The sequence below is a fragment of the Lactuca serriola genome, chromosome 8 (genome assembly GCF_051521515.1).
Source record: "Lactuca serriola cultivar US96UC23 chromosome 8, Lser_US96UC23_V15, whole genome shotgun sequence".
NCBI lineage: Eukaryota > Viridiplantae > Streptophyta > Magnoliopsida > Asterales > Asteraceae > Lactuca > Lactuca serriola.
Window position 1 is genome coordinate 202,885,956 of NC_136415.1, and position 27,794 is coordinate 202,913,749.

A 27,794-nucleotide genomic window follows, 5' to 3' on the forward strand; every position below is an offset into this window, starting at 1 on the left:
ATATTTCCATGAGTGCTCTCAAATATTTTTTTTAAACATCATTTTAAATGGGAGTCATCTGTACCTGAACTGTAGTTATTGGAACCACACCAGGATGGTCACTCAAAAACTGTTTATCATCTCGAAGATCAAAAAAAGATAAGCATTTAGTCAGTGTTGGAGGGTAATTTGGTCATTTGAGGTCTTGACTTGTCTACATTGACTGATGACTTGTAATTTCTCTTTTTTATAAGAATTGCAAAAATTCGATTTTTAGGATGCTCAAATTGAAAAGCATCCCACTTTGGCAACCATTCTTCATCACAAAAATAAAATATTGGAGGGTATTTTGGTCATTTGATTGATGGTTTAATACAAACTCGTAGAAAGAAAATGGGAGTAATTGCAAATATTCATTTTGTAGTGAATGAAGGTTGAAAAGAATCTAACCAAGCTTTGTTCCAACAAGGATGATTGGAACACCTGGCGCATAGTGCCTCAATTCAGGAATCCACTGAAAATTTCCACAAAAATACAACAAAACCCATTAATTATTTTACTCATATTTTCCAAAATTAATTTGATGAATACACACAACTTAGTAAAAAAATATTTTCAAATAAGTTGGTTGTAAATGTTAGAAACTTAGAATAGTATTAAGTTAATTAAGAGAATATTTATTAACGAAATGATACACCGAATATACTCTTGATAATAAAAGGGTTAAAGTTGCTTTGTATTTAGAGAATATTGCTATAAGTTGATAGATTCTTCAAAGAACAATACAAAAATACGAAGAAAAAAAAAAGAGAGATGTTGTAATAAATGGAATCTATGGAAGTATATTACTATTTCTTGCATTTAAAATTAAAAAATAAAAGCAATAGCAAGAGTAAATTACAAAAATGGTTCCCGTGCTTTCCCATATTACTGTGTTTATTCCAAATGTGTAATTTTTTCCAACTTTGGTCCTTATGTCAAGGTTTCATATCGGTTTTGGTCCTTGGAACCTTGAAATAAGAACCAAAATCGATATAAACCTTAAAATAAGGACCAATATCGATATGAGACCTTAGAATGAAGACCAAAACTGAAAAAAAAAAATACAACTTTAGACTAAACATGGTAAACATCAAAAAGCACAGGGACCATTTCTGTAATTTACTCCAATCCAATATCAATATTCAATACAGATATAATCACCTTTTTGGAGACGTTCTCATAGTTGGCCTTGCTAACGAGGGAAAATGCAAGTATGAAGACATCAGCACCACGATAACTCAAAGGTCTCAATCTGTTGTAATCTTCTTGACCTATTTTTATTAAAAGTAACATACTTTTAGCAAAAAAAAAGAGCACAAAAACACATATACTTAATTAAGGAATTAACCTGCAGTATCCTACAATCCAAGATTTACAGTGCTCCCATCTACCACAACATTTGCACTAAAATTGTCAAAAACCGTTGGCACGTAATCCTGTTATTGTCATAAATAAATCAAGATAGTCAACATCCGGTTAAAATCATACATGAAATTTTTGTAATTGGTCAAAAAAACAGATATTCTACAACTTTTGATTATATGCAAGAAACACTTCTTTCTTTTATAATACACAAATAAATGAAAGTACATTGCTATTTCTTGCATTTTGCCCTTTTTTCACGTTAACTAACTATATATGATTCTTAAATGCAGAGGAGTGTTCATATTACTTTATCTCTATATGTCACTTATCATCCTCGGCGTGAAAAGAAAATAATTCTTTCATTCTTGATCTTATCTGATGCAAGACAAAGTCAAGAAAGAATCCACATGATGGTGAAAGAAAGAGAAAGAGATAAATGGTTAGAATCCAAAAAGAAGATACACACATTAGTTTTAATAAAAGTCCATATGTTGCCCTTGTTTCCTTCACCACAAAGAAATTTCATTGATGATGATGGAATTGGGGGGCCACAAACCAATTATATACTTTATCTATACACATCATCCTCCACCCACTACCCAACTAATTAATAAAAGATTCTTTAAATAGATAATAATAAATCAAGAATCAGTATGCATAGTGATTGTTGTGACTTGAAGAATCATCTAATCAGATACTCAGTTCATTAAGTGCAACGCCCTGATCCTCGGGTATTAAAATTGATATCTTGGTTTGTCTTTTTAGAACCTACTTGACGAGTTGGCCTCCCTACTCGTCGAGTAGTAGCGGGTTTGCCCGTGAAGTTTAATGATCTACTCGCCGAGTTCGCTATGGGACTCGACGAGTAGATGCTGGCAGATGAAACCCTAAACTTCGGGGTCTTGCACCCTATTTAAAGGGTCATAAGCCTCCCTTAGCCTCCCCTTTACAGTTCTTTTCTTCCCAAAAACCTTGATTCGAGTGTGAGTGTGTTTCTTGGTGATTTTAAGCTTGAAGGAGAGATTTGGTGAAGGAAGCACTTGAGGAAACAAGTTAGAAGAAGCAAAGGACTTGTGGGGATTCAAGATTTACCTCTGTGGAGCACTTTTTGAAGGTATTAAGCTGTTCCTTGGCCCATTTCCTTCTAAAACCCTTTTGTGCATGGATTCTAGGAAAGGGCTTTTGTGTTTAAGCCAAGATCTGAAGTTGTAACTTCAGATCTGGACTCCTTTTGACCTTGAGATGCAAAAAGTTATCAATTTAGCCTAGCATGTGCCTCCCCTCAAGTGTATGACTCAATTCCAAACTTAGATTTGCTATTTTAAGGCCTTAAAGCCTTGCATGCACGTAAAGTTTGTAACTTTACGTGAAAAGCATGCCTCAGGAGCCTAGATTTGTAATTTGGAAGCATTGCATGTCTCCAAGGAGTCTGTATGGCTCGAGATCTGATAGGACTTGGCGAGTCATATGAAGACAGGCATGGACTCGGCGAGTTGGATGAACAACTCGGCGAGCCCGATGAACATTGCTATGAACTCGACGAGTTGGATGAACAACTCGGCAAGCCGGATGAAGATTGCCTAGAACTCGACGAGTTGAAGGAACAACTCGGCGAGTCAAGCAAAATTCCCCAATTGATTCGATGGTCATAAACATGTCGAGTGGCAAGCAAGGAAACTCGATGAGTGGACCTTAGATTATCTGTCAAGACCGTATGAACTTGGAGAGTCACCTCGATGACTCGGCGAGTAGATATTATCCTGGGAAACTCGGCGAGTCACTTGTTGTACTCGGCGAGTTAAGGTCAACATGGACTGTTGACTCGATCCTAACTGAAGTGGACCAGGGCAGACTTTAAGGTTAATGACTGGGTATTACATGTCACTTTTAGGTAGTTGAGTTGGAGCAGTTCGTGGGGCATATCCAGTCGAAAAAGTATTAGTTCAATGTTCGTGTCAGGTGAGTCTTCTCACCATACCTATGGGTCTAAGGCACCAAGGCCGGCCCATTATGTGATTATAGTAGATGTGTTTGATACCCTGTGTTTGCTTTGCTATGTGATTGCATGTTGTATGAAGACCCCGGGGGGAGCCCGTGGCATTGGATGTAAGACCATGTAGGGTAGCTCATGGCAGTCCTAGGTAAAGACCATGTGGGGTAGCCCATGGCACTGGATGTAAGACCATGTGGGGTAGCCCATGGCAGTCCTGGGTAAAGACCATGTGGGGTAGCCCATGGCACTATTACAGATTTGATGTATGCATGGTTTATGTGTTATGTGTGTAGCTTTATGGCTATCATGATATGTGATTGTGTATGGTATGCTATGGGAAACTCACTAATCATTTCGCTTACAGGTTGTTGATTGTTGCAGGTACTTCGGAGCCTAAGGGCAAAGGCAAGGCGTGATGACGTGGTGTGTACTCTACCTCTCTTTTGGAAGTTTTGGGGACTCTCTAATGATTTCATAAAAACACAACATTGATGTAATGAATGTGAATTGGAAACAAATGTTTTGAAAACTTATGGAATATGTAATTGGTTGATTAATTAAAACGAAAAATTTTCTTTGTAAAATTTGGGTTGTTACAAAATGGTATCAGAGTATTGGTTTGAGAGATTCGGACACATCCTCGGATGTGTCAGGACTCAAACTGAGGAAGTGGTAAACATTTTCAAAAGTAACTTAAAAAGGATTTTAAGCCCAAAAGAGAGAGTACAACGCGCGTGATCAGCCGAGCCAAGTAAGTAGTTTCCCAATTCGAATAGCCATGTTATACTGAAAATGAGCTCTGTTGATTATGTGAAATTGCTAAGTGTATGTTTAAAAAATTATATACGGTTAGGAGTTGCAGCCTCAGAATGAGTGATTTAGCCTTATTTCCTTTTCCTTGTTGGATGTGGTTTTAGGGTAGAATCTCTTATTCAAACTTCTATTTGATCCTTTCTGTGTATAATTTGCATGCCTAGTAGCAACTTGCAGTGATTGGTATGATTGTTGTGAGTAGGACAATCATAGGGTGTTCAGGGATTGATTCATGCGAGGGCTGTGGAAGGTAGTACTGGGCCCATACTATTGGAAGCACAGGACTCGTACCCGAACCCATGTTCTATCTGGGAACTCCAAAGAAGCTTGGTATGGATACAATCTCGATATGGGAATCATGATCTTTATGTTTGTGTTATGATAGTTCAGCATGGTGGTTACGCGATTTGGAGCAGGGGATCAGGATTAGGATTAGGATCGGGATTCGGGGCTGGGTCAGGCGGCCCTACTGATGGTATTGACGAGAGGCTGCGCGAGCTGATCGCGGCCGAGGTTACGAGGGGCATCCTTGACGCTACCCCAGTCATCTTTGGGACGGTCAAGGAGGGCATGATGGAGATCATGGAGGAGACACTTAGATGCTGTTTGTTTTTTGGACGCGAAAATTTAAGAAGTCTGCGAACCACCTCTGCAACCCTCTGCAGTAGAAGAGGTGGACCAAACGGCTGCAGCCTGTAATAAGAAGTTTGTTTTTTTTTTTAACCTCTACAGACTGCTGCAGTAAACTAAAATCTAAATAAACTAATTTTACAAAATTAAAGTAGTTTTTTAAAACAAAAAATTTAATAATTTTAATCTTGCAATATTGAAATAAAATTCATTACATTTTTTTATACAAAACATTCGATACTATTAATACTATTTACAAATTAAATGAATTAGTATTAAAATTACATTGTTTTAGCTAAACTACGTCCTTATGAATTGCTTCAAACTGCTTTTGATTTGGAGCTCCTTCACAAAAACTTGATTCAACACTTGGAGCATCATTCTCTTGGCTCCTCTTTGCATTTGCTTCACCGGCTTCACAAATACAAGTATGATTTCAAAGAGCATAAATACATCATATTTTTACCGACATACTTCTAATTATAAGCATATATCATTTGACCATTTGCATTTGTTACTAGAAATGTGCAAGACATGACGAAATGCAATAAATTAAACTTCAATATTCTCTCAAGCATTTCATCGAACACCTGTAGTGCACAACTTGTATGCATCTATTTCAGCATATATTTGTGACCTTTCAGCAGTAAACTATCACTATTATAGTTGAAAAACAAACAACATGCAGCAACAATAACAATTCAACGATATGTATGCATCAAAAAAACAAAATCAACAACAATTTATAATTCAACAACATAATCTTCAACAAAGAAAAAAAACAAGAAAAAACATATAACAACATCAACGATTCAACAACATATATGCAGAAAAAAAGGAAATCAACACCAATTTATGATTAAAAACGAATTCAATTGCCAATTTCTAGGATGAATCGGTAGAAAAACAGAAAAAAAATTACATACCTGTGATAACGTCGACTGCCGGACGAAGAAGGAAGACAATCTGCAGCGGAAGGCGTTGGCGATCAGGTGGCGATGGCGAGGTGGGGCGACGGTAGGTGGTGGGGCATCGAACTTGGAGGGGACGATAATGGAGTTGATCGATGGGCAGAAGATGGATGTTGGATGCGACATTTTTTTTGGGTTGAATTCTTTTTAAGTTTAGGTTTGAAGGGGCGGGAAGAGGTGGGAAGAGGTACAACAAGTGCTTCCCCAAGAAGCACACGCGCAGAGGTTTTCAGCCCCGAAGACTTTCGAAAAACAAACTATTGCGGGACAAAAAGTGTTGCGTGTGTGCTGCGCCGCGCAACAATAAGATTTTTGAAGAGTTTTTTTTATAAAAAACAAACACCACCTTAGAGCATTCAGGGTTGATATTTCTGCGAGCCAGGGTGGAGCTCGAACTTCCTCATTTAGGGAGTTCAAGGCATGTGGAGCTCCGGAGTTTTTGGAGGTCCGGGATCCCATTGTGAGTAGACGCTGGGTGGCAGACATTGAAAATGCTCAGCGTACGAGTTCTTGCCTGGAGGAGGCAAAGGTCGGATTTGCTTCCTGTATGCTGAGGGACAGGGCCCGAGATTGGTGGGGCGAGGTTACTAGTCAGATGGGGACAGCCGGTGTGGCTAGCATGACGTGGGCTGAGTTTGTTCGACGTTTTGATCAGGAGTTTGCACCGCCTATTGAGGTGCAACGGATGGTGAGAGAGTTTCATGATCTACAGCAGACTACTGAGACTGTGGCGGAAATCACCGCCAAGTTTCGAGAGCGAGCTTTGTTGATTCCTCAATATTCGACTGATGAGGACATGAGGAGGACCCGATATCACTCTATGCTAAGGGAGGACATTCGGGAGTTTGTAAGTTTCACAGGGTGCAAAACCCTGAATGAGATGGTTGAGAAGGCCCGTGAAAGGGAGATGGAGTTGGAGTCCCGCACAAAGCGGAAGACTGAGCAGGTACAGGTAGTGGGGACCCAGGCTAAGAAGCCTAAGACCTCTGATTCTTCGAGTAAGGGCCAACAGGGCCGAGGCCGGTGTGCCAAGTGTGGGAGATTTCATAGTGGGGCTTGTCGTACAGCCGGGATGTCAGGATGCTACTCCTGTGGCCAACAGGGCCACTTGAGTAAGGATTTCCCCAATAAGGGCTTGATATGTTTTCACTGCAACCAGACAGGTCATAAAAAGGCCGATTGTCCGAGGTTGCAGGGTGGAGGAGGAGGATCTGTGGCGGCGCCCGCGCCCGCCACTATGAGGATTACTGATGGCCGCCCCAAGGCAGAAGCTCCAGCGGTGAAGAGCCGCGCATTCCAGCTGACTACCGAGGAGGCTCGAGCCGCGCCAGACGTTGTGGCTGGTATGTTTTCATTATCCTCTGTTATTTTAGTGTTAAATGTTTGCATGTATGCTTATTATGCTTTGTATAGGGACCTTTCTGGTCAATGGTATGATGGCCCATGTCCTATTTGATTCGGGGGCTACCCGATCTTTTATGTCTCTTGCACTTAGCAAGAAATTCCGAGACGCACCGGGGACTCTGGATGCCCCGCTTGAGGTGGAGATTGCAGATGATCGCACTGTGAGTGTTGTGAGGGTATATCAGGACTGTGTCCTGAATGTGCACGGTGAAAGGTTTCGCGTTGATTTGGTTCCCATACCCTTGCGAGGATTGAAAGTGATTATTGGGATGGACTGGATGGGGGGCAATGGGGCCATGATCGATTGTGAGCGGTAGTTAGTCCGGGTTCGTACCCCAAGGGGAGGAGAACTGGTTATTCACAACGAGAGGACCACGCAGGGCCCGACCCTTTGTTCAGCTGCGAGGGCGAGGAGGTTTCTGCAGCAGGGTTGCATGGGATTTTTGGCCTATGTTTCAGATACACGAGTGGAGGCAGTGGCAGATATCGATAGAGTACCAGTGGTGCGGGATTTTCGGGTCGTTTTTCCCGAAGAATTACCCGGAGTGCCTCCGGAGAGGCAGGTGGAGTTTCGTATTGACCTAGTGCTAGGCGCTGCCCCGATAGCAAAGGCACCATATCGGTTGGCGCCACCCGAGATGTGGGAATTATCTGCCAAGCTTCAAGAGCTACTAGACCGAGGGTTCATCCGTCCAAGTAGTTCTCCATGGGGAGCTCCGATCCTTTTCGTGAAAAAGAAGGACGGGTCGCACAGGATGTGCATCGATTATAGGGAGCTGAATAAGATGACGGTGAAGAACCGCTACCCCTTGCCTAGAATTGATGATTTATTTGAACAGCTCCAAGGAGCATCGTGGTTCTCCAAGATTGATCTTCGGTCAGGGTATCATCAGATGAGGATTCGAGATGAGGACGTACCGAAGACAACATTCAGGACTCGTTATGGGCATTACGAGTTCGTGGTGATGCCATTTGGGCTCACCAATGCTCCGGTCGCATCCATGGACCTCATGAACCGGGTGTGCAGGTCGATGCTGGATCGGTTAGTGATTGCTTTTATTGACGACATCCTTGTATACTCTAAGACTCGGGATCAGCATGAGCAGCATTTGAGAGAGGTATTGGAGACCTTGAGGACGGAGAAGATGTATGTGATGTTCTCCAAATGCAAATTCCAGTTGAGGGAAGTGCAATTTATGGGTCATGTCATCAATCAGGAGGGTATTTCAGTTGACCCAGCAAAGGTGGAGGCGGTGATGCGATGGGAAGTACCGAGGAATGTCTCTGAGATTTGTAGCTTTTTGGGCTTAGCGGGTTATTATCGGAGATTTATCCAGGATTTCTCCAAGACTGCCATGCCATTGACCCGCTTAACCAGGAAGATTGTGACTTTCCGATGGGGTGAAGACCAGCAGAGGGCTTTTGAGACCCTGAGGCGGAGATTATGTGAGGCTTCGATTCTAGTTCTTCCTGAGGGATTGGATGACTTAGTAGTGTATTGTGATGCATCTATTTCAGATTTGGGTGCAACAATGATGCAGAAGGGACATGTGATCGCTTATGCCTCGAGACAGTTGAAGCCTCATGAGGCTAATTACCCCACTCATGATCTGGAATTGGGGGCAGTGGTGTTTGCCTTCAAAATTTGGAGGCATTACTTTTATGGGGTGAAATTCATTGTGTATACCGATCACAAGAGTTTAAAGTATTTGATGGACCGGCAGAACCTAAATATACGACAGAGGAAATGGTTGGATGTGCTAAAGGACTACGACTGCGAGATACTATATCATCTAGGGAAGGCCAATGTGATGGCCGATGCATTGACTCGCAAGGCGACGGGGTCGCCAATCAGGAGTATTTGTTTGAGGGTGACGGTAATTCCCCACTTGATAGACATGATTCGAGGGGCTCAATTTGAAGGGGTGAAGAAAGAGAACTGGAAAATGGAAAGGATTTGGGGGCAGTATCCTTTGTTTGTTAAGGATGGTCGCGGCTTATTGGCTCTGTGTGGCCGAGTGTGGGTACCGATGTCAGGGGGAGTGAAGCAGAGACTGTTGGAGGAGGCGCATAAGTCCAGGTTTTCTATACACCCAGGTGCAAAAAAAATGTATAGAGATTTGAGGCGGGGCTATTGGTGGCCCTGCATGAAGCGAGAAATCGCCGGGTATATGGAGCAGTGTCTGACCTGCAGGAAGGTCAAGGCCGAGCACCAGCGACCTCATGGCAAGGTTCAGCCATTACCCATTCCCATGTGGAAGTGGGAAGAGATCACTATGGATTTCATCACGAAGATACCACAGACAGCGAGGGGAGTAGATTCCATATGGGTAATCGTGGATAGACTGACGAAGAGTGTCCACTTCATCCCAATCTCCAAGAGTATATCTGCGGAAAAGTTGGCAGACATTTATGTTCGAGAGGTGGTGGCTAGGCACAGAGTGCCGGTATCGGTGGTTTCAGATAGGGATGTTCGGTTTACATCCAGGTTTTGGAAGAAGTTCCATGAGGAACTGGGTACCCAGCTGCATTTTAGTACGGCGTATCACCCCCAGACCGACGGCCAGAGTGAGAGGACAATCCAGACACTGGAAGACATGTTGTGGGCATGTGTGCTAGATTTCGGAGGAAGTTGGGATACGTATCTTCCACTGGCAGAGTTTTCGTATAATAAAAGCTATCATGCTAGTATTGACCGAGCACCATTTGAGATGTTATATGGGCGGAGGTGTAGGACCCCAGTGTGATGGGACGAGGTTGGGCATCGGGTTTTGGGGAGCACGGAGGTGGTACTCGAGACCACAAGATTGATTCAGCAGGTACGCGACCGGTTGCGGGTCGCGCAGAGCCGTCAGAAGAGTTATGCGGATCGACGGTGATCAGACCTCGAATTTCAGGAAGGGGACCTTGTTTTATTAAAGGTGTCACCCTGGAAAGGGATTATTCAGTTCCGCAAGAAGGGCAAATTGGGGCCCCGGTTCATAGGACTGTTCAGGATCATAGCCCGAGTGGGCAAGGTGGCATATCGATTAGAGTTTCCAGAGGAGCTTAGTCGGATTCACAACACCTTCCATGTATCTCAGCTTCGGAAGTGTGTCGTCGACGAATCCTCAGTCATACCCTTGGACGACATTCAATTGGATGGGAGCCTGAAGTACGTCAAAAGACCAGTTGCGATTTTGGACAGGAAGACAAAGAAGCTCCGGAATAAAGAAGTGAAGTTGGTTAAGGTGCAATGGCAGCACCGAAGGGGTTCCAAATGGACTTGGGAATTGGAAGATGAAATGCGAGGTTTCTACACAGAGTTATTTGAACCAACCGGCTTCGAGGACGAAGCCTAATTCAAGTGGGGGAGAGTTGTAATGCCCTGATCCTCAGGTATTAATATTGATATCTTGGTTTGTCTTTTTAGAACCTACTCGGCAAGTTGGCCTCTCTACTTGTCGAGTAGTAGCGGGTTTGCCCGTGAAGTTTAATGATCTACTCGCCGAGTTCGCTATGGGACTCGATGAGTAGATACTGGTAGATGAAACCCTAAACTTCAGGGCCTTGCACCCTATTTAAAGGGTCATAAGCCTCCCTTAGCCTCCCCTTTAGAGTTCTTTTCCTCCCAAAAACCCTGATTCGAGTGTGAGTGTGTTTCTTGGTGATTTTAAGCTTGAAGGAGAGATTTGGTGAAGGAAGCACTTGAGGAAACAAGTTAGAAGAAGCAAAGGACTCGTGGGGATTCAAGATTTACCTCTGTGGAGCACTTTCTGAAGGTATTAAGCTGTTCCCTGGCTCATTTCCTTCCAAAATCCTTTTGTGCATGGATTCTAGGAAAGGGCTTTTGTGTTTAAGCCAGGATCTGAAGTTGTAACTTCAGATCTGGACTCCTTTTGACCTTGAGATGCATTAAGTTATCAATTTAGCCTAGCATGCGCCTCCCCTCAAGTGTATGACTCAATTCCAAGCTTAGATTTGCTATTTTAAGGCCTTAAAGCCTTGCATGCACGTAAAGTTTGCCACTTTATGTGAAAATCATGCCTCAGGAGCCTAGATCTGTAATTTAGAAGCATTGCATGGCTCCAAGGAGTCTGTATGGCTCGAGATCTGATAGGACTCGGCGAGTCTCAGGGGGAGACTCGGCGAGTCATATGAAGACAGGCATGGACTCAGCGAGTTGGATGAACAACTCGGCGAGCCCGATGAACATTGCTATGAACTCGACGAGTTGGATGAACAACTCGGCGAGCCGGATGAAGATTGCCTAGAACTCGAAGAGTTGAAGGAACAACTCGGCGAGTCAAGTAAGATTTCGCAATTGATTCGATGGTCATATGTGACATCCCCATTTTCACGGCCAGAAAAGACCGATGTTGTTTATGCTTTATAAAAATCAGAGTACTTCATTTTATAAAAATGTTGCGGAATTTGTTCCCAGAAAAACATGGTAAATACGTTATTAAAACATTTTCGAAGAAACGTATTTATTTCATTTTAAACCGTTTGGGATGTCATCGTTAATACATAAACATAAGCATAAACAGAACTTACAATTATTTACACTAGTGATCTACATCTCTTTAAATCTCTCAGTGTAATGTCACTTCATATCAACACCTGTGATATAAATAAACTGAGTGGGTCAGGTTGGGAAACCTGGTGAGTACATAGGGTTTTCAACCCACAATAATATAATTATTATGTTTAAACAATCAAAAAAATCAACCCAATTACCCATCCCCATTATCTTCTTTATTCTTAAGGATTTGCCCTAAGAATCAGCTATTTCTCATTCATTAATTCCTAAGGATCATCCTAAGGAAACAACATGAAGTCCATTGTTGCCAATGACACATTGGTCAAGCGCAGCTGCTAATATTGTCACTTAGGCTCAGCTGCCAGAATTAGGACATTTTCTATGAGGCGCTTCTGTCGGTATTGACCTTTAAACACTACTGTCATGGTCATAAGGCTCCCTATTAGGCGCAGCTGCCGATACTATCCTTAGAGCGCAGCTGCTAGGACGTTTACCGTAGATCTAAATCATCTACGGGTTGTGGCGCAGCTGCCAGTGCTCATCTATAGGGTACTAGGTCCACTGCTGCCAATGTATACCTATAGGGCACTAGGTCCGCTGCTGTCAATGTATACCTATAGGGCACTAGGTCCGTACTACTAATGTTCCTCTATTTCAGCTTTTATCCATTATCATTCATCTACCCATGTTTTACCCAACATATTTTGTAGATATAAAATACTTTATACAGTTTACATCATTTAAAACATGTATAAAAATCTTTCACCAGCATAGACAACAAGTATTCAGACAATATGCACACATAACACGTAATTTATATTAAAATACTTCATATCTATGTGTAAGATGAAAGAGACCATGCACTCACCTGATTAGGTGGTGATTCCGAACTCAGACAGCACTTCGTTATCTCAAAACAATTTTCCTTGACAAAACCTAGTATCAATACCACTAGGGTTTAGTTTTTAACGTTAACCACGACTAATTAATAGTCTAGCTATTATTACTATTATATAAGCGTTAAATAACACTCAATATAACTCATAATAATAGCCCAAATAATTATTTTAAGGTCCTAATAATGTTACTATAATTAAATAAAATCTATATTAAATATAGTATAGGCGTAGCTCACTTACAGCGAGTTTTTATTAAAAATCGGGCTTCGCTGGAGTAGCGTTTCCAAGCCGAAAGCTTTTCTTCTCGGAGCCGTCGGGCGCTCCGGGGCTTTCTTCTCGTGCTAGGGAGGTTCCGTAGACTTGGGAGGGGTTTAGGGAGGCTAGAGAGAAGTTAGAGAGAGAAAGAGAGGCTTATGGTGTGAAGAAAATATGAGGAGTTCACCCTTGTAATTATAGGAGTTTTATAGTAAAGTAGTCTCTAAGCTTCGTCCGTAACTTTTGCATACGAGCTCCGTTTTTGTCTGTCTTTTTACCGTTGAGTTCCTATTAATGAGATCTTCAACTTTCATTTAGACCTCGTTGGCTAATTCTCATTCTATCTCGGATTTACAAAACTGTATCGAATTCGCCGCGCTCGAAAAGTAGGGACTAAGCTTCGTCCATAACTTTCGCATACGAGCTCCATTTTTGTCTGTCTTTTTTACCGTTGAGTTCCTATTAATGAGATCTTCAACTCTCATTTAGACCTCGTTGGCTAATTCTCATTCTATCTCGTATTTACGAAACTGTATCGAATTCGCCGCGCTCGAAAAGTAGGGACTAAGCTTCGTCCATAACTTTTGCATACGAGCTCTATTATCGACGTTCTTTATATCCACGCGTTGGTATTTACGAGTACTACAACTTTCATTTAGATCCCGTCGGCTAAAAATCGACCGATCTAAAATTCAGATTTCGGGCTGTGCACTGCTATGCTAAATCTTAGAAAAATCATAACTTCTTCATACGAAGTCAGATTTGGGCATTCTATTTATCGATGTTCTTAGTTTAACATATTCTACGACTTTCGTTTAGATCGCTAAGGCTAAATCTCGCTCTATCGTAAATTCACTATTTACGCTTCCCGATATCGTGCCAGTTCTATCGCGAAACTTCAACGGGTCATAACTTTTTCGTTATAACTCGGTTTTCGGCGTTCTTTATATGTACGAAAACCTTGTAACATACTCTACAACTTGGTTAAGATTATTGATTCTAAATAATCTTTTGTCGAAAAGTCGTTTTCGACCCCTATTGCCTCTAATTTGACTAGCCCAGATTTGCGGGCGTTACAATTATCTCCCCCTTAGGATGATTACGTCCCGGAATCATCAACAAAACAGGGTCGTATAATGACTCCATACGTCATCTCTTCATCCTAGGTAATAATTATAACTTCTACATTCCTTCAATTCTATCTCTTAAACTCATTGACTGTAAGTGTACTCGATCGTGCACCTGCTCTCTACCTCAGGTTAGACTCCAAATTATGACCTTCAAGTCACAATCTCGATCCCTGCTGGATAGGGACTTGAGATAAGTTATTTTATTACTAATATAGATCGATGTATCATATTCTAATGACCTATCATCGTATGTTGCAACACTTAGACTTAGGTCTCTTAGAGTTAAATTCTAAAACAGACTATGCCTTCCTTCATGTTCTAATGTGATATAATCACACTTTAACATTAGGCATTTCTAGCCACCAACTTCTTTAACAACGAGTGCGATACTTCTATTGATCGCTTTGATTTCAACCGTTTGGTTTAAGTCGGACGCTACATCAAACTTGGTTCTCTGAACCACACAACATACTCATCGTAGTCGGACTTGATTCGATATGACCACTAGGGTCGGAATATCAACAATCTTCTTAGTCATTACCGAAACGATGGTAAAAACACACTTGAATAAAATGAAATCAATTACTAGCTTCTTGGTAACCTTGTGACTTTCCCTGATCCAAGTGTGAGTCCTGTGCTTTCGGTAGTATAGGCCTCTACTACCATTCACACCTACTCATACTCGTCTCAGGTATTGTCCCGCAGTTTTCCAAGTCACCACACAATAAAATCATATAACAACTTAACACATCAAATATCAAAACGAAGGTTTTTATTATTCCTTGAAACTATTACATAGGTGTTCAAGTTCACCCTAGACTTATGCCTCTAACAGGCTACATCATACGATTCTATGGCTACTTCATAACTCGATCTTTGGATGTCAAGTTGTCACTCCTGAATCCTCGCATTGTCATCTGCTTCGTCAAGGATCATTTGAAATGCTCTCGCCTTTGGCTTTGGCGGCACATTTGGCTTTGTAGCCCCCTCTCTCTTTGGGCAATCTTGCTTGAAGTGTCCTTCCTCATTACATTCGTAACACACCCTTTTATTGAATTTACACTCGTTGGCATAATGCCCATGCTTCCCACACTTGAAACAAGTTACTTCCTCACTGCATTTTCCAGAGTGTTTCTTTTTGCACTTCTCGCACCATCTTTCTTCACTCCCTCCTCCTCTAAACGTCCTGGTACTTGATTTGCTTCTCTCATCGGGCTTCGCAGACCCCTCAAACTTCCTCTTTTCGCCAACCTCGGTCTTGTTGGCGGCTCTTCCCTTGATCATCTCCTCAACCGACTTGGCAGCCCAGATAGCTGCCTCCAAAGTAGGTGCCTGACGCACTGGCACTGCATATTCCCATGGAAGTCCTTTTGCGTACTTGTCAATTTTTGTCAGCTCATCCGGAACAAGACGTAAGGCGAACTCCATCTTCTCTGTGAAGTTGTTGGTGTATTCATCAATAGACATGCTTCCTTTCTTTAAGGTAAGGAATTGGTTTTCTAGCTCGAGCAGATTTTGGGCTGAGCAGTACCTACGTTTGAAATGCACCAGAAATTCAGCCCATGTCAGTTGCAGGGGCTTGTTGGGGCTTAAAGTCTTCCCCAAGGTATTCCACCATCGTACAACACCTCCTCGAAACTGACGCACTGCAAACGTGGTCTGTTGTTTTCCCTTGCAACTGCACGTCATGAAAGCTAATTCCATCTCCGAGATCCAATCCATGACCCCGATCGGATCCTCCTTTCCAGTGAAAGTCGATGGCTTGCAAGTCAGAAAATCCTTGTACTTGCATCCATTCCTCTCGACTTCGTCATCTTGGTTGTTTTGTCGAACTATTGGTGGGTTGACTTGACCAACAGTCCCACTGTAGTTTCCTTCCTCAGTCTGCCCTTCGTTCAACTTGGGCTGTTTGATCTGAATAGTCGCTTCCTCTCGATTTTGCTGGAGAAAACGTCTGGTTTCCTCCATTTGACGATCCAACATTGCTTGGATCATCGCTTGCACTCCTGCCATCGTTATTGGCTCAGCAGCGGCTACCACAACCGGTATTTGCTCAATCGCTGGGGGTTGATCTCGGTTCCCATTTGCATTCACGTTTCCGCTACGGGTTCTTGCCATCTTGATCTATACGCCGAATAAGGTGAATCTAGACCTTTACTTAGGATTGACGTTTAAATCATTATTATCACTCCGAAACGTTTATATGCTAGTTCTAATATCGTAGTTAAACGCTTAGAATCCTAAACACATAAGCTTTCCAGATCCGGTCGGCAACAGACCATAGATCCGAACAAATAATAGCATATCAGGCACAAGCATTTAGCACATAAAAGCATTTTAGGCACAATTCCTAAAATAATCTAGTGCTCACACCTCACAATCATCGCTTAACATTCTAAGTTTAAGTCTAGAAATAAATCCATATTCCTAGTTCGCTTAAACTAATGCTCTGATACCAACTGTGACATCCCCATTTTCACGGCCAGAAAAGAACGATGTTGTTTATGCTTTATAAAAATCAGAGTACTTCATTTTATAAAAATGTTGCGGAATTTGTTCCCAGAAAAACCTGGTAAATACGTTATTAAAACATTTTCGAAGAAACGTATTTATTTCATTTTAAAACGTTTGGGATGTCATCGTTAATACAGAAACATAAGCATAAACAGAACTTACAATTATTTACACTAGTGATCTACATCTCTTTAAATCTCTCAGTGTAATGTCACTTCATATCAACACCTGTGATATAAATAAACTGAGTGGGTCAGGTTGGGAAACCTGGTGAGTACATAGGGTTTTCAACCCACAATAATATAATTATTATGTTTAAACAATCAAAAAAATCAACCCAATTACCCATCCCCATTATCTTCTTTATTCTTAAGGATCTGCCCTAAGAATCAGCTATTTCTCATTCATTAATTCCTAAGGATCATCCTAAGGAAACAACATGAAGTCCATTGTTGCCAATGACACATTGGTCAAGCGCAGCTGCTAATATTGTCACTTAGGCTCAGCTGCCAGAATTAGGACATTTTCTATGAGGCGCTTCTGCCGGTATTGACCTTTAAACACTACTGTCATGGTCATAAGGCTCCCTATTAGGCGCAGCTGCCGATACTATCCTTAGAGCGCAGCTGCTAGGACGTTTACCGTAGATCTAAATCATCTACGGGTTGTGGCGCAGCTGCCAGTGCTCATCTATAGGGTACTAGGTCCACTGCTGCCAATGTATACCTATAGGGCACTAGGTCCGCTGCTGTCAATGTATACCTATAGGGCACTAGGTCCGTACTACTAATGTTCCTCTATTTCAGCTTTTATCCATTATCATTCATCTACCCATGTTTTACCCAACATATTTTGTAGATATAAAATACTTTATACAGTTTACATCATTTAAAACATGTATAAAAATCTTTCACCAGCATAGACAACAAGTATTCAGACAATATGCACACATAACACGTAATTTATATTAAAATACTTCATATCTATGTGTAAGATGAAAGAGACCATGCACTCACCTGATTAGGTGGTGATTCCGAACTCAGACAGCACTTCGTTATCTCAAAACAATTTTCCTTGACAAAACCTAGTATCAATACCACTAGGGTTTAGTTTTTAACGTTAACCACGACTAATTAATAGTCTAGCTATTATTACTATTATATAAGCGTTAAATAACACTCAATATAACTCATAATAATAGTCCAAATAATTATTTTAAGGTCCTAATAATGTTACTATAATTAAATAAAATCTATATTAAATATAGTATAGGCGTAGCTCACTTACAACGAGTTTTTATTAAAAATCGGGCTTCGCTGGAGTAGCGTTTCCAAGCCGAAAGCTTTTCTTCTCGGAGCCGTCGGGCGCTTCGGGGCTTTCTTCTCGTGCTAGGGAGGTTCCGTAGACTTGGGAGGGGTTTAGGGAGGCTAGAGAGAAGTTAGAGAGAGAAAGAGAGGCTTATGGTGTGAAGAAAATATGAGGAGTTCACCCTTGTAATTATAGGAGTTTTATAGTAAAGTAGTCTCTAAGCTTCGTCCGTAACTTTTGCATACGAGCTCCGTTTTTGTCTGTCTTTTTACCGTTGAGTTCCTATTAATGAGATCTTCAACTTTCATTTAGACCTCGTTGGCTAATTCTCATTCTATCTCGGATTTACAAAACTGTATCGAATTCGCCGCGCTCGAAAAGTAGGGACTAAGCTTCGTCCATAACTTTCGCATACGAGCTCCATTTTTGTCTGTCTTTTTTACCGTTGAGTTCCTATTAATGAGATCTTCAACTCTCATTTAGACCTCGTTGGCTAATTCTCATTCTATCTCGTATTTACGAAACTGTATCGAATTCGTCGCGCTCGAAAAGTAGGGACTAAGCTTCGTCCATAACTTTTGCATACGAGCTCTATTATCGACGTTCTTTATATCCACGCGTTGGTATTTACGAGTAATACAACTTTCATTTAGATCCCGTCGGCTAAAAATCGACTGATCTAAAATTCAGATTTCGGGCTGTGCACTGCTATGCTAAATCTTAGAAAAATCATAACTTCTTCATACGAAGTCAGATTTGGGCATTCTATTTATCGATGTTCTTAGTTTAACATATTCTACGACTTTCGTTTAGATCGCTAAGGCTAAATCACGCTCTATCGTAAATTCACTATTTACGCTTCCCGGTATCGTGCCGGTTCTATCGCGAAACTTCAACGGGTCATAACTTTTTCGTTATAACTCGGTTTTCGGCGTTCTTTATATGTACGAAAACCTTGTAACATACTCTACAACTTGGTTAAGATTATTTATTCTAAATAATCTTTTGTCGAAAAGTCGTTTTCGACCCCTATTGCCTCTAATTTGTCTAGCCCAGATTTGCGGGCGTTACATCATAATCGTGTCGAGTGGCAAGCAAGGAAACTCGATGAGTGAACCTTAGATTATCTATCAAGACTGTATGAACTCGGCGAGTAGATGTTATCCCGGGAAACTCGGCGAGTTAGGGTCAACATGGACTGTTGACTTGATCCTAACTGAAGTGGACCAGGGCGGACTTTAAGGTTAATGACTAGGTATTACATGTCACTTTTAGGTAGTTAAGTTGGAGCAGTTCATGGGGCATATCCAGTCGAAAAATTATTAGTTCAACGTTCGTGTCAGGTGAGTCTTCTCACCATACCTATGGGTCTAAGGCACCAAGGCCGACCCATTATGTGATTATGGTAGATGTGTTAGATACCTTTTGTTTGCTTTGCTATATGATTGCATGTTGTATGAAGACCCTATGGGGAGCTCGTGGCATTAGATGTAAGACCATGTGGGGTAGCCCATGGCAGTCCTAGGTGAAGACCATGTGGGGTAGCCCATGGCAGTCCTATGTAAAGAACATGTGGGGTAGCCTATGGCACTATTACAGATTTGATGTATGCATGGTTTATGTGTTTGTGTGTAGCTTTATGGCTATCAGACTTTGTGATTGTGTGTGGTATGCTCTGGGAAACTCACTAAGCATTTCGCTTACAAGTTGTTGATTGTTGCAGGTACTTCGGAGCCTAAGGGCAAAGGCAAGGCGTGATGACGTGGCGTGTACTCTACCTCTCTTTTGGAAGTTTAAGGGACTCTCTGGTTATTTCATAAAAACACATCATTGATGTAATTAATGTGAATTAGAAACAAATGTTTTGAAAACTTATGGAATATGTAATCGGTTGATTAATTAAAACGAAAAATTTTCTTTGTAAAATTTGGGCTGTTACATTAAGAGTATGGGTAGTTAGGTAATTTTCTGTTTAATTCAATAATCAGTTTTCATTAAGTAACTCCTTACCCACTTCTCCAAAATAAATTATTTTGACCCTATTATTCAAAAAAAAAATAAAATATTAGACAGTTTTCATCAAACACTCAAAATTGATTATTGAGACTTCCAGTAGCTAAACTAAGGGGGTGTTTGGCTTAACTTTTTAAAGGCCAAAAGTCCTTTTAGGAAAAGATAGAAGGTAAAACATGTTTGGCAAAGCACTTTTAAAAGCTACTTTTAGATTTTGGATAGAAGAAAAATCAACATTTTGGAAAAGTCAGAAAACCTGACTTTTTGCAACTTTTCCCAAAAGGACTTTTGGCTTCTAAAAAGTTAAGCCAAACACCCCCTTAATAAAAAAAGAAAATATGTCACGTATTTCTGTATTTTGACCTTTTTCAAAACCGATTACCTGGGGAAAAAAACTTAACTCTAAGAAAGTCTATAATGTTTAATCACTATAGACAAATTCAGTGGCTAAATCAATAAATTATTGTAAATAGATTACATTTTCTCTGCATTTTTCCCTTTTAGTTCATTAAGAGATAGCTTTCTAGGTGATGTTTAAAAATATTTGAGAAAAAATGGCCAAAAAGGGTTAAAGTAAAAAGTTTATGACTTAATCGGAAAGCCTAGTTTTCATGACTTTGTCTATTAAGTCATTATTTTTAAAAAGAAACACTCATATATGTATATGGCTTAACGGATTAAGTATTGTCCCCATTAGCTTATTAAGAGATAACTTTGTAGGGAGGACAGGTGGCCACTTCCCCATTTGCTTATTAAGACAATTCGCTTATTAAGACAAAGGGTAATAGGCGTCTATCGTCATACATCTTAATTTTATCCCTATTTATTGTGCATTTACACACCCAATGTGAGTGCACAGAGTAATGAACGAGTGAATTGTATTTATCAATAAACAAATACGACCGTAAACTCCAAGGGTGGGGTTTGTTGGGTGGTAAACACTTATTCAAGGTTCCTGGAAGCTTCAAACCCCTTTAGCCTTGTCCCATAACACTTAGATGCAATCATTAGGACCTATAACACTTATACAAAGTGTTTACATGTTCCTGAGTGTCCCAACTTATTTCATTAAGTTATTATTTGGCTAATTAGTTATATATATGCTCATTATATGATAACTAGGCTCGTGCGTGTGAACAGGTCTCCGTTTGCCACCTAGCACGGTATCCGACACTACAATCCAATCCACTCACCACAAGTGAGTTCATACACCTTTAACTAACCTTTGAAATACTTTAAATGTTTTAAATACTTTATGGTGGGGGATACAAGTTAAATTCTTATAGTTATTGCTTCAATCACATGTGATTACATTAATCACATGTGATTAATAACTAGAAAACCAATGATTTTATCACTGTTCAAACTGTTTATCAAACTGCTTTACTTCAAAATGTTTTACAAGCTCTTCTACTTATCAAATACTTTTATTTAAACTTTGTTATACTTCTTATAAATTGCATGCCCATATATGTATAGAGATATATAAGCAATGTTTAAAGGGCTTAGGAAGGCCATCCGCCCTATTTCCTTTTTCTCGATTTGGATGTGGTCTGGTGGGATTTCGGGTGACCGTCCGAAGGTCGTTTCAATATTAGTTATATATCAATTATACATATATAGACATAAAAGTTACTCCTTTATTCATACGTATCAGTACATCATTAGTAAGTTACCATCGGGGTAACACAGGATCATACTACTACAATTTCTAGATCAACGAGTCAGCTCATTTATGAGTCAATACTTATTACTAAGAGTACATATACAACTGTACTAGGACTAGAACTTATACAACGATACTAGCACAAGTAACATTACATTACATGAACATGAATACGTTAACAATTGTGATCCACTGTATGGGATCATGCCTTAATTGTCATGACCCGAGTTGTAGCCAGAGTCTCTTGGAGGGAGAGCGTGAGTTTGCGTATAGATCTATACTGGATTGACTATCCTACACCTTGCTGCTAGCTACAGCAGGACCGGCAGGTCTGCAGGTGCCAAACGTCATACCTTATTTTTCGACTATACGTTTTCGTTGTTACCAGTCTATAGTATGGTGCAATTTATCACATAATGCCTTAATATAAATCCGGTTTAAGGTAGTTAGTACAGTAGTAGTTCCTATAATACAAAACTACAGTACTACAATGATTTACCCATTACATATTTTTAGTGATTATTTCACTTAAACATTAATGTACAAACTATATTTTGTTAAATGATAGTTACACTTGGGAAATTACACACTTTTACAACAAACGAGCATACAAAACAGTTAAGCCTTGGTAGTAGGCTACTTTAATAGAAAATATAGGTTTTTCTGAGGAATTCAAACTTTTACAAACACTTACAAACATTCGTTTACATTTTACAAACTTACACTTGAGACAGGTTCAAACGTTTTTGACAACAAACACAGACACTAAAATACTTATGAACTCACCAGCTTAATACTGATAAACTCTTTCAAAATAACTTGTATTCTCAGGTCATCAGTAGACAGGTACCGATGCCAGCTTTTGAGAAGATGGAGCGCATTCAAGACTCATCATATTATTTTGATTTACATTATATTTTTGGTGTCTAAAACTGTACAGAACATGCTTGTATTAAAATTATATATTTAATGCAATGGATGATGTTGTTTGCTTATTTACATTTACTGTGTTGTGATACTGTACATGACGTCCTCCGCCCCAGAACGTTTCCGCCGTTCTTGGTTTTGGGGTGTGACAGAATAAGAAATGTTCGGTCGGGTTATGGTTGCATATTGTAGTGAACCCACAACTTGTCGATACAATTTTGGGTCTGAGAATGGATCTCCATCTTTTTGAAGTTTAGAGTAAGGATCAGCAGGAGTGGACATTGGAGAAGCCAAGGACATATTGCTACGATTTAGTATATCAGCGATGTAGGCTTGTTGAGACAAAGTAAGGCCGGTTTTCGATCTCATGATCTGAAGGCCAAGAAAGAAACTCAGATCACCAAGGTCTTTGAGAGAAAACATGTTGTGTAACCTGTCAATAAACTTTTGAAGATTTGTACCATCAGTACCGATGATTATCAAGTCATCCACATATACCAAAACATAGATAGTAAGTTTAGGAGTGATGTGAACAAACAAGGACGTATCCGATTGACAAGCTTGAAAACTGTTTGTCACGAGGTAGGTTTTGAGCTTGTTAAACCATGCTCTAGGAGCCTTTTTGAGACCATAGAGAGCTTTGTTGAGACGGCAAACATGATTAGGGCGAGTAATGCTTCAAAACCCTTTGGGCTAGCGCATGTATACCTCCTCCGATAAATCCTCATTGAGGAAGGCATTGTTGATGTCTAACTGTCTGATTCGCCAGCCATTTGACAAAGCAATAGATAACACAACACGGATTGTGGTTGGTTTAATCACCGGACTGAATGTATCAAAATAATCTACACCTTCTTCTTGACTGAATCCCTGAGCCACAAGTCGTGCCTTATGTCATTCAATAGTTCCATCAACTCGCTTTTTGACCCTGTAAATCCACTTACAACCAACAATATTAGTGTTAGTGGGACAAATAACAAGTGACCACGTATTATTTCTTACGAGAGCATCACATTCTGCTTTCATCGCATCTTGCCAACACTTGTGCTTGACAGCTTGAGAAAAAAGACGAGGTTCAACAGTATGGGAAAGAACAGCGTTGAAGGATTTTGGTTTGAGAGAATTTGTGCGAGCTCGTGTTATCATAGGATGTTGATTGTTAGTAGCTAGACGGAATATAGAAGTCGGATTGTGTGCAAAACTGGAATTTTTAGAAGAAGTAGAAAGATCAGGTGATGTTTGATTTAGGGTCTGAGGTATTGGGCTTCGATGTTCGAAAGTGGGTTCGACAATTGGGCCAGGAGACGGTGGCGAGGAAGCAGATGGGCTAGATTGGGAATAGGCTGTTGGATATCAATATTTGCAATAACATATGGATTATTTTCAGGAGTGGATGAAATATTTTGAGGTTGAATATCTGTTAGACTTGGATAAGGAAAAACATCTTCATCAAAAATAACATGGCGAGCAACATATATTTTTGATGTAGCATGATGATAACATAGATAACCTTTATGGGATGCACTATAACTGATAAAAATGCATGGCTTTGAACGGAAATCAAGTTTGTGAGGATTATCTGGTCTTAAATATGGATAGCACAAACACCCAAAAGTTTTTAGGAAGGCATAATCAGGGATCTTTTGATAGAGACGTTGGTATGGTGACTTATAATTAAGAATGGGAGTGATGGTGCGATTGTGTAAATAAGTAGCCGTTTTAAAAGTATGTTCCCAAAAAAATTCTGGAAGAGAAGACTGTGCTAAAAGTGTGAGTCTTTTTTCAATAATAACTCTATTTGACGTTCCACAGCCCCGTTTTGTGCTGGAGTGTGTGGACATGAGACTCTATGAGTAATCCCATGTTGTGTAAAAAAAAAGATGAGACATTTCTATACTCCCCCCCCCCCCTCCCCCAATCAGATTGCATACTTTTTATATCACATGAGAACTGAGTTTTGACCATTATGCGAAAGTTTAGAAACAATTTATTAACTTCTGATTTTTGAGACATGAAATAAATCCACACAAACTTAGTACAATCATCAATAAATAACACAAAATAGCGATGACTATTTATTGAATTAACTGGTGCAGGTCCCCAAACATCAGAATAAATTAATTCAAACGGTTTAGAGGATGTAACATGAGAATTAAGGAGATGCAATCTATGACTTTTTGCTAACTGACAAGAATCACAGACATTAGGAAATTTATTTGAAGACACTGGAAGTTGAAAAGTGGACACCAAACGACATAGGATAGGTTCATGTGGATGTGCAAGCCTCATATGCCATCCATGTAGAGAGATGCGGCTGCTATTGAAGACCATGGGAGACTGTCGAAAAGAATAAGAAGGCAGCCTATATAAACCTTGATGTTTATCCCCTCGGAGGATTGTTTGCCCTGCAATGTCTTAACAGAACAAGATTTAGGCAAAAACTCCATAGATACATTATTGTCTTCTGTGAGTTTTGAAACACTAAGTAAACTTTTAGTGAGATTAGGGACAAGAAGCACATTTGGCAATTTGAGATTAGGCAAAATAGAGGAACCAACATGAGAAATAGATAAATGGTTACCGTTTCCCACTTGAAGTTTATCATCTCCATTGTATGGCTCAGAAATGTTAAGTTTAGAGATGTCAGGCTGTTGCCCCAGCGTCAAAATACCAAGCTGGGTCAAAGGCAGTGGTGGGGTTTTGCTGACGAGCCAAGTGGACTTGGAGTTGATTGTTGCGTGGATTAGGTTTTCGTGAGGGAAAGTCAGTTTGATTTCCACGCTGCCAGCAGTCGATTGCTTCATGACCTTGCTTTGAACACAGTTGACAAGTTGGCCTGCGTTTTTCTGATCATAATTTCGATAATTGTTGGAAGAGCTCGAGCCTTGAGTGGTTTGTTGACGTGGGTTGGAGCGATTCACATTAAGAGCTGTGGCAGAGGATTGTTGGGGCACCGCAAGGCGAAGATGCTCTTGTTCAAGTCGTGCTTCCTCCTGCACATAGGCGGAGCTTTATTAGGGCTATGGGGTTGTGCCCCCCCCCCTGAATTTTTGGTTATAAATAGTCCTTTTAGTTTCAGTTTATACATTTTAGGCCCAAAACTATAAAATTTTGGCTGTGGCCCCCCCCCCTGCTTACCAATTTTTATACATATTATATTTCCCCCCCCCCCCCCCCGAATAAATCGTTGAAGCTCCGCCCCTGCTCCTGCAGTAGAAGACCTGTAAGATCATCAACAGTTAGAGAGTCTGTCTTCATCATGAAGGCAGTGATGAATGGCCCGTAAGACACATCAAGGCCATTTAGAATATAGGTAATTAAATCTTCATCATGAATGGGACGAAGATTTGTAGACAAGGAATCAGAGATAGATCTCTTCTTTTTAAGATACTCAATCATGGACATAGACCCCTTTGTAAGAGTCTGCAATTGAGTCTTGAGTTGCATTCGAGATGCACGTGTTTGAGCTTGAAACAACGTTTCAAGACTAGTCCATGCTAAGTGAGATGAGGTGGCAAGGGCAACCATAGCATGAGCGTGATCAGACAGTGTGGATTTTATCCACAAAAGGACAAAGCGATCCCTTTTCTTCCAAAGGGTATAGGTCGGATTGACAGCGGTGGTGGTTGGAACAACTTCGACTGCTGAGTTGGTGTCGGTGGCCGGAATTGCCTCAACGGCAGGTACTTCAATCGTTGTGGGCGGCAGATTAGATTTTAGTACATATTCCTCCAGATCGAAGGTCTGCAAGGCGGAGATAATAGTGGTGCGCCAGAGAACGTAGTTTGATCGATCAAGTTTAATGGGTATTGTGGGAATCTGGAAATTTAGATTTGAGTTGGTGGTGGTAGCAAGGTGAAGAAGATTTAGGGCCGCTATGGAAGATCGAGGAAAGAAAGAGAAAATAATAATAATAAACTTAGGTGTTGTTTGTTTTTTCGAAGAGAAAATGTCTTAAGTCTGCGGACCACCTCTGCAATCCTCTGTAGCAGAAGAGGCGGAACAAAAGGCTGCAACATTTAATAAAAACTTTGTTTGTTTTTTAACATCTGCAGACTGCTGCAGTAAGTTAAAGTAAGGCGCGAAGAGGTTTGAAGCAGTTGGTTTAGTGTTGCGCCACGCAACAGTTTTTAAGTCAGAAGTCTTCAGAAAAACAAACAGCTGCAAAATGCCAAGTGCTGCGCGGCGCAGTAATAAGTGGTTTGAAGTGGTTTTTTTAAAAAAACAAACAGTACCTTAGTGAAGCTTTGATACCATGTGAGTGCACAGAGTCAGGAACGAGTGAATTGTATTTCTCAATAAACAAATACATTTGGTTATCTACCCTAATAAATGAAAATGACTTTGCCACATGTCCTCTTCTCATTTATTTAGACACATGGAATTTTCTAGAAATTTTAAATTTTTTTATTTTCCACTTGTCATTTTATTGTATTTTTTATTTTTTTAAATTAAAATCCACATTTAATATATAAGGTAATATATATGTAAGGTATTTATTAGAAAATGGTTTATATATGTAATGTATCTAATGCATTAAAGTCTCATTAATTTTAATAATTCAAAAAATTTCTTATTTTTCTTATAAATTTAAAGTTTTCAAATTGTTAAAATTTTTATTTATTTTTTTTTTAAATAAACCCATGTAATACATGGGTCTTACACCTAGTATATATGTTAACCTGAAGCTAAACATGAGATAAATGCTCATGTTCCTACGCTATAGCTGTTGACTCTAGAGTAATTCAAAATATACATTTATAATACTAAGTCTAATTATGTACAATAAAATATTAATGCTATTACCCAAAACGTAGGTGCATCTTAAAATACCAAAACAATTCAATTCTCAAAAAAAATAATTACAAAGCTAAATTCAAAAGATATCCTACATAATTATAGCATAAAATGTTCAAGAATCAAAAAGGAAACTTTCTTTCACACAATTTTAAAATATTAAAAAATAAAATAAAATAAAATAAAAACCATACACGATCATGTCTTCTGTCAAAGAAATAGCTCCAGAAGGAAATAAGAAAGACAATTTATGAGAGAAAAAAAAACAGTAATGTTTTTTCAGAAAAAAAAAAAAAAAAAAAAAAAAAAAAACTTCCTTGCAAGTGAAATGTCCATACAAATTAGAAAATTGAAATGGAAAAAAGTTTCCATAACTAAAAATCCCATCGCTTTGAATCGTTCCGTTCAAATTGAATCAAAATTAGGTCAGATCATCATGAATACGTCAATTTAGGGTAAAATTAGCTTCTTCGAAATGAGAACAATTAAAACTATTGAAAAAATGAAATCGAGATGAAGCTGAATTGACTTTACAGTGGGGAAAGTGTTGCTGGTGTAAGAAATAA

The 27,794-nt window shown here is 40.0% G+C and overlaps 1 long non-coding RNA gene across 1 annotated transcript; it reads right to left on the bottom strand.

The window, feature by feature from the left end:
- Positions 1–429: 429 nt before the first annotated feature.
- LOC145071187 (uncharacterized) lies at positions 430–27,794 on the bottom strand. Its single transcript, XR_013690292.1, has 4 exons — positions 27,763–27,794; positions 1,370–1,457; positions 1,183–1,292; positions 430–493 (listed from the first exon to the last, which is right to left on the bottom strand). It is a non-coding gene; the product is annotated as an uncharacterized LOC145071187 (long non-coding RNA).